Source organism: Eschrichtius robustus, chromosome 12 (assembly GCF_028021215.1).
Source record: "Eschrichtius robustus isolate mEscRob2 chromosome 12, mEscRob2.pri, whole genome shotgun sequence".
Taxonomy (NCBI): domain Eukaryota; kingdom Metazoa; phylum Chordata; class Mammalia; order Artiodactyla; family Eschrichtiidae; genus Eschrichtius; species Eschrichtius robustus.
The window spans coordinates 102,589,582-102,597,040 of NC_090835.1; the positions used below are offsets into that span (position 1 = coordinate 102,589,582).

Below are 7,459 nucleotides of genomic sequence, written 5' to 3' on the forward strand. Positions count from 1 at the left end.
GTTCGAATTAGATAGATAATCAGATAAATGGATATATATATATCCAAAGACATGAGAAGTTTATTTTATGAAAGGCTGTTGTGATGAAATTAAACTAAAGGCAGCTGAATCATGGTCACATATTATATAGTTGTAATGAAAACTGATTAAGAGAATTTCAGAGGTGGGGAGGGGATTTGCTAAGAGGGTATTGGGGAAAGAGACTTCAGCTAGTTGCTTTAAATCCAACAGTTCTATTAGCAATTTATGGATTTGATTATACCTTCAAAATGAACACTAACCCAGTAAGAACTTCAGCAGAAAGACCCTAAAATTTTGTGATATGGGGCAATCAGGTTGGCAACCATCAGTATAATAGACATGATCCAAAGAACCAGCAATTCATGGTAAACATAGCTGAGTAACACATTTCTCATAAGAAAAGACAAAATCTCATTTTTAAGACTAATTCAAAGAACTGAGAAAATCCTTCACATTAAACCACATCCTTGATTTATTGGTCAGTGATTACAATATTTCAGTTTCAGGACTTTAGCTTTTAAGCTGAAAGAAGTAATTTCCTTAAAACTTATATACAGGGCTTCCCTGGTGGCGCAGTGGTTGAGAGTCTGCCTGCCGATGCAAGGGACACAGGTTCGAGCCCTGGTCTGGGAAGATCCCACATGCCGCGGAGCAACTAGGCCCGTGAGCCACAACTACTGAGCCTGCGCGTCTGGAGCCTGTGCTCCGCAACAAGAGAGGCCACGATAGTGAGGGGCCCGCGCACCGCGAAGAAGAGTGGCCCCCGCTTGCCTCAGCTAGAGAAAGCCCTAGCGCAGAAACGAAGACCCAACGCAGCCAAAAATAAATAAATAAATAAATAAATTTTTTAAAAACTTATATACAATATCTTAAAAGATTAAAGACAACAGCCACGTCATTTACCTATCCAGGCTTTATTTAACTGTATTTATTCAACTGTAGAAACTTCTCTAGAGTACAGAGAAAACAGAAATAGGTAAAAACCTACCTTTCTGTCATGAATTGGTCCAATATTAGTTACAAAGAGAAATAGCACAGAACAAATTTCCTCCTGGTTCTTTGATTCTTTGTTTCTTTGAAATGCAAAAATGCAATGTATTTAGAAAGCAGTTTCTATGTCAAGTAATGAATATTATTTTACATATTAAGTATATCTATATATTATGCTATTAATTTCTTGGAAGAGTTTCACTATGCATTTTGCAAGCTGACTTGAGATTTTTACCTACTTTCTAGTATTAAGTATAACACATTGCCTCAACTGCAATTTTAACTAACCAAATATTAGTGTGACTTCCACAAATCAGGCTAATATTGTAATGAAAGCTTGCACCTTATTTATTTCAGAAGTCAGTAACAAAAAAAATCTAAAAAACAAACAATAATGTATTTTATGGTCAAATGAAAGCTTCGATACTAAAAATTTTTAATTTATTTAATTGTATGAATGAATCAAAACTTATCATTTGCATAAAAGCATCTTGGGCAAAATTTCCTGACAGAGATTTCCTCTTAATATTTCTCCCCTTAGAATAGGTACAAGACTGATCTGCCGGGCACTAGGTTCTGCTAAGTGGTGACTGTTTTATTCCAAAGATGCAAAGTAGCCATCTAACCCCTGCTGCAAGGTTGTCTCCTAAGACACCAATGTGAGAGGCCCTGAAGATGTACAGTGTGGTGCCCTGGCTAAGGACATACCCAAAATTACCTCCTAATTGTTAAGTGGTCACAATCTGTGTCCTGAAGACATATGAACAATAAGAACAAAACTCCACAAGAATAATGTTCACCTTTGGTAGATCCTAAGCAGCAGATTTCTCATTGGAAACAATGCAAGCAGAAAGATCCTCTGCCGAAACATCTTTAAAGTATTGAATGGAAAACATCTATCATCCTAAAATTCAAAATCCAACAAAAATAACTTGCAAAAACAAAGGCGAACTAAAAATTTCATCAAAAAAGCAAAAATTAACTCGAAATGTGATCACAGATCTAAATGTAGAACCTAAACTATAAAACTTCTCAAGGAAAACAGAAGAAAAATCTTTATGACTTTGGGTTAGGCAAAGATTAATCAGATATGACACAAAAAGCATATCCACCAAAAAAATTATAAATTATAAATTGAACCACATTAAAATTAAGAACTTCTACTCTGTAAAAGACGGTATAAAGAAAATGATAAAGGAAACCTCAACATGGAGGAAAATATTTCAAACTCTCATTTCTGATAAAAGGATTTGCATGTATATATATATAGATATAGATATATATAACTATAACTATATATAACTATGGATATATAAATATATATATATATATATATATATATATATATATATAAAATCTCCCAAAATGAATAGTAAGAAAACAAGCGAACCAATTTTTTTAATGGGTAAAATATTTGAGCAGACACTTCACCAAGAAATACAGAAGATATATAGGATGATATAGGATGCCAATAAGCATATGAAAAGATATTTGATATCACTAATCATTAGGAAATTGCAAATTAAAACCACAGTGAGATAATACTACACACCTACTAAAATGGCTAAAATTCAAAAGACTGACCATACCAAGTGTTAGCAAGGATGGGGAGCAACCAGAATTCTTATGTGTTGCTGGTGGGAATGTAAGATGGTACAACTACTTTGCAACAGTTTAGCAGTTTCTTAAAAAGTTAAATAAACACCTACTATATGACCCAACCATTCCACTTCTAGATATTTACCCAAGAGAAATGAAACCTCTGTCTACACAAAGACTTGTACATGAAGGCTCAAAAGCAGCTTGATGAATAACAGCCAAACCTGGAAACAACCCAAACGTCCATGAACAAGTGGAATGATAAACAAAGTGTACAATGCATGCAACTGAAGATTACTTGGCAGTAAAAAGGAATTAACTATTGATAAACACGAATTAACTATTGATAAACACAGCAACATGGGTGAACAGCAAAATAATTAATCTCAGTGGAGAAAGGCAGACAAAAAAGTATGTAAGATAGGTTTCCATTTATTTAAAATTCTTAAAATTTCAGACTAATTGATAGTGATATAAAGCAAATTAATGGTTGCTTGCAGAAAGGGTAGCAGCAGGGCTGGGTCGGGGGGACAGAATATAAACGGACAGGAGGAATCTTTGAAGGTACTAGGTATGCTCATTACCTTGATTTTGGAGATGTTTGTATGGATATATACATATATCAAAACATCAAATTGTGCACCTTAAGAACGTGTAGATTATGTCAATTATTCTTCAATAAAGTTGTCAAAAAGTATACCATCAATCAAATTGGTTACGGTTCTGAATTGCTCGTATTCTTGCTTTATAATTGTAAATTATTTTGACTTTATTTGTCCTTATTGATTTCATTGCTGTGTGTCTATTTTAACCCTACTGCATGCAGTAATGGATATTTTTGCAACAGTATGTTTAGACTAAATTTTTAAAACAGTAACATGAGTCTATGCATGCCCTGCAATTCCAATATTAATCATTCATATCCATAGTTAAATATTGATATGGGGGTTTTCTAGCTCTCATGGTGAGCCCTGAGTTGACAGCTGGCTGACCATGGAAGTTTAAAAAAAAAAAGCAAGCAAAATCCCCCAGCCTTATAAGTACAATTGCCCCTTTCCCATTCAAGTGCCAGAGCGACCACGAAGACGAATGATTCATCTTCATATTCAATCCACCACAGGTAGGAAGCGCCTTAGTAGCCCTGATGCCATAGCACACCAGGAGGTATCCCTGTCGCCACCGGACTGGTGAGACCCAGCTCCAGAGAACTGAGAGACTGCATTTGAGACTTTCTTCTTACACCAACCTTCCTAGCTTGGTTTCCCCCCAAAGCTTAACCTAAGACAACTACCTGTGTGCAGCCAGGTCATTTGGGAGGTGATCCTAGTAAGAAGCAGTAAGGGAATGGGGAGAAAGATATAGAAGATGATACGAGAGTGTGTCATTGAAGTTGCTGCTGTGGGAAACCAGAACTCAACTTCACCAGGACCTCTGAAGAAGCATGGAGAATGGTCTTACAAAACTGTCTTGTTACAGGTTGAAAGACAAGAACCTTTATCCATTGGCTACTGTCTCCTGATTGAAAGCTGACCCAGGAGTGTTAACTCACCAACACTTCAAAGCTGTGCGTGGCGTGAGCTGAGAGAGCTACTGCTGGCCTCCGGTAGGCAAAGTCAGAAGAGCCTCGGGGCAGAAAGCAAAGCAGCCTGGCAAAACACAGAGGAGAGAAGCTGTCAGGGAGAAGAGTGGAAGCTTGCGTGAAACTGACCCCCAGTGAGTCAGAAACTAGAAAGGATGCTGAGAATACGAGTCAGGACACCAAAGGCTTTTGACACAACAGCACTATGAATTTCTTAGAAGTTATAACCAATTCATAGCTGCACATCTTTAATTTTGTTTGACCACAAGGGTTATCACAGGGGTAAATGGGCAGCAATGCACCAGTCAGTATTGGTTAAATGCCTCCTCTATAACAAGTACTTCTCCAGATCATCTCTCATACAGCTCATATTTGACCTGTAAAAATATGTCACTGACTGTATTACTTCGCCAGGACTGCCACAACAAAATACCAGATCCGGTGGCTTAAACAACAGAATGTATTTCCTCACAGTTCCAGAAGCTGGAAGTTCGAGATCAGGGTGTTGGCTGTGTCTTCACATGGTCTTCCCTCTGTACATGTCTGTATCCACATTTCCTCTTTTTACGGGGTCATGAATCAGATTGGATTAGAGTCCACCCTCGTTATTTCATTTTAACTTAATTACCTCTTTAATGAGCCTATCTTCAAATACAGTCACATCCTAGGGCACTGGAGGCTAGAACTTCAACGTATGAATTTTGTGGGAGACACAACATTGCCCGTTACACTGACCTTTATATTAAAAAATATTTATAATATTTAATTAAAGTACTACTCATTTGATTTAATAAAAAGTTTACCCTGGATTCCTAAAGAGCAATTCCCATAATAAACTCTCTTTGATTATCAAAAGACAAGAGTCATGCTAATCTTTATGATTAGGTTTGTGAAAATTACTGATGACTAGCACCCACTTATATATTTATATATATAATTTATTCTATTTCTTGTTTTATATATGTAGTGGTTTAAAACCTTATGGCAAAGAATTAAATAAACATAACTTTATAATGAAGCACTGTCATAGTTGAAATTGGGATAATTTTAGAAAGTGAAACTATTTGATTTTCTTCTTTCTTCATACATAATACCTTTGGACTTCCAACGAGAATTGCAGGGACATTTAATCCAGCTGGTTCTTTGCGCCCTATTATTTTCTTTGTCCTTCATGTATATGAGAAATCTTAAAATGCGTGTGTCACTTATGCTTTATTTAAACATTTAATTCTATGCTATTTTCGCTATTTTCTTTTTCATGGTTTAAAACAAATTCCAACTATTCTCTAAATATATTTCCCAGTCAGTCTGGAATGGACAGTATCTGATGGATACAATCTAAGAAGGATGGGATTTGCTGGTAAAGAGGGAAAGATAAACTAGCCTTGATGAGGCAAAGTGAATTTTCAGAGATGTGCTATTAGCAGTTTCCTATTTTGGTTCCACTTTTAGAGGTCAGCATCTAGAACTACTGTAGATTTGATTACTGCCTTGTCTAGTGTCTCTGTTTACTTTGGTTGACTCTGCTCGGACTACCCTTTCCCCCTTTCCAAACAGCCCCCACCCACCCAGTATGAATCCTCCTCATCATTTAAATTCCGTCTTCTAAAGGAAGCTTTCACAAACCACTCCAGGCAACTTCTAACTTCTTCTGAATTTCCTTATTACTATCCTAACACTCATGTGGCACTTACTCATTCACCGAGTATTTACTGCGTGCTGACTGTGTACTGGAGTGCTCTGTTCTAGATGATGGCAGTACCGCTGTGAATAAATGAGACAAAAGTCCTGCTCTCATGGGACATTCCAGTAGAGCCGAAGAGGTAAGGGAGACGTAAACAACAAATGTGCGGGAAGTGATCCTAACTGCTATGAAGGCATGTAAAGCAGTGGGAGGCCAGTGTGTGTATGTGTAGGGGTTCGCTCTCCTAGATGGAGCAGTCCGGGAAGAACAGTCAGGTCAAGTTACACTTGAGCAGCTACGGAGGGAAGTGAGAGGGCACGATCCGTGGGTACCTGGGAGGGCAGTGGTCCGTGCAGAAGGAACAGTAAGTCCTGAGTGCTGCTGCCTGGTGTGCTTGGACGGCGTTAGATGAACTTTGAACAGCAGCTGTAGATGTGGTTTATCCAGACTGAGCTCTTTCTTAGAAGTCATGGTAAGGCTTCTGAATTTTAATCTGAGTAAAATGGTAAAGGGTTCTGAGCAGAGGAATGGTATATTCTGTCAGGTTCTAAAAGGATCATTCCAGCTGCTGAAAGGAATTGGAAAGTAGAGAAATAAAGGGCAAGTAGAAAGACCGGCTAGAAGACTAGCGTAATTGTCCAGGTACAAGGAGATGATACCTTAGAACACCTCTAGTACTGTGAGTTGTTTTATGCTAACATTTACCTTTTCCTGTGTACCTGTAACTCCTTGAGGGCAGAGAGCTTCTACTTCTAATTTATGGATTATGTGCATGACCCATGTTGTATAAATGCCTAGCAGTAGCATTAAATCCACGTTATCCAGGTAACAGCATGGCATCATTGGAAGGCTACCATTTACTATTTCTTTAGGAAGTTTAAATTCTCTAAGCCGTAGTCAACATTTGTAAAATTCGACCTAACAAGGATTAAATGAAAATGCCCAACCAGACCCACCATTTACAACAGGAGATGCCTGGTGTGCTTCCAATTCCTTCCTTTCCCGGGTATCCAAAGCATGCTCTCAGAAAGGTTCCTTCCTTATAGTAATCTTTGTCTTCCATATCATTTTAGCGTTACCCCCAAATCAATTCATCACCGATCCCATCTCGGTTTGTACATCACTGCATCTCAGTGATTGTAGATGCAGCCCTAACTGTAGGGTAAATGTTTAGTTTGGGAGCTGGTAGAGCCGTGGGATTTACGTTCTGAGCAGTAAGTGGCACTGTCCAAACAACGCTGACATTTTCATGAAAAGGACCGGGGATGCTGTAGCCACAAGCTGAGTTACTACGTCAGAAGCAACCCAAGCGTTACTTGGGTTCACCTTCCCCGGAAAGCAGGTAACACATGGCAGCAGAGAAAGGTACTGTGACTTTACCCCATCTCATTTGGATCAAGCAGAGGGAACCCCAACGGTGTCTATACCCGGGTTCAACGTTCTCCACTGGGCCTCCTTCTCAAATTGCAGCGCATGGCCACTGGCCGGGAAGGCGCCACCTGCGTGGGCGCCCACGGGGACCGGGGGACCGGGCCCTGCAACCTGGGGGGCTGCACAGGCTCGAGGAGCACGGACCGGAAGATGAG

General features: G+C 38.8%; 1 long non-coding RNA gene across 2 annotated transcripts in view; it reads right to left on the minus strand.

Annotated features, from left to right (window-relative positions):
* Window positions 1-6,870, minus strand: part of LOC137773929 (uncharacterized) — a 267,315-nt gene extending 260,445 nt beyond the window's left edge. For both annotated transcript variants that reach the window (XR_011075756.1, XR_011075757.1), the window contains exons 1-2: window positions 6,830-6,870; window positions 4,160-4,256 (exon numbers count right to left, since the gene is read on the minus strand). This is a non-coding gene — a long non-coding RNA (uncharacterized lncRNA). The remainder of the gene's footprint in view (window positions 1-4,159; window positions 4,257-6,829) is intronic.
* Between the last annotated feature and the right edge of the window lie 589 nt (window positions 6,871-7,459).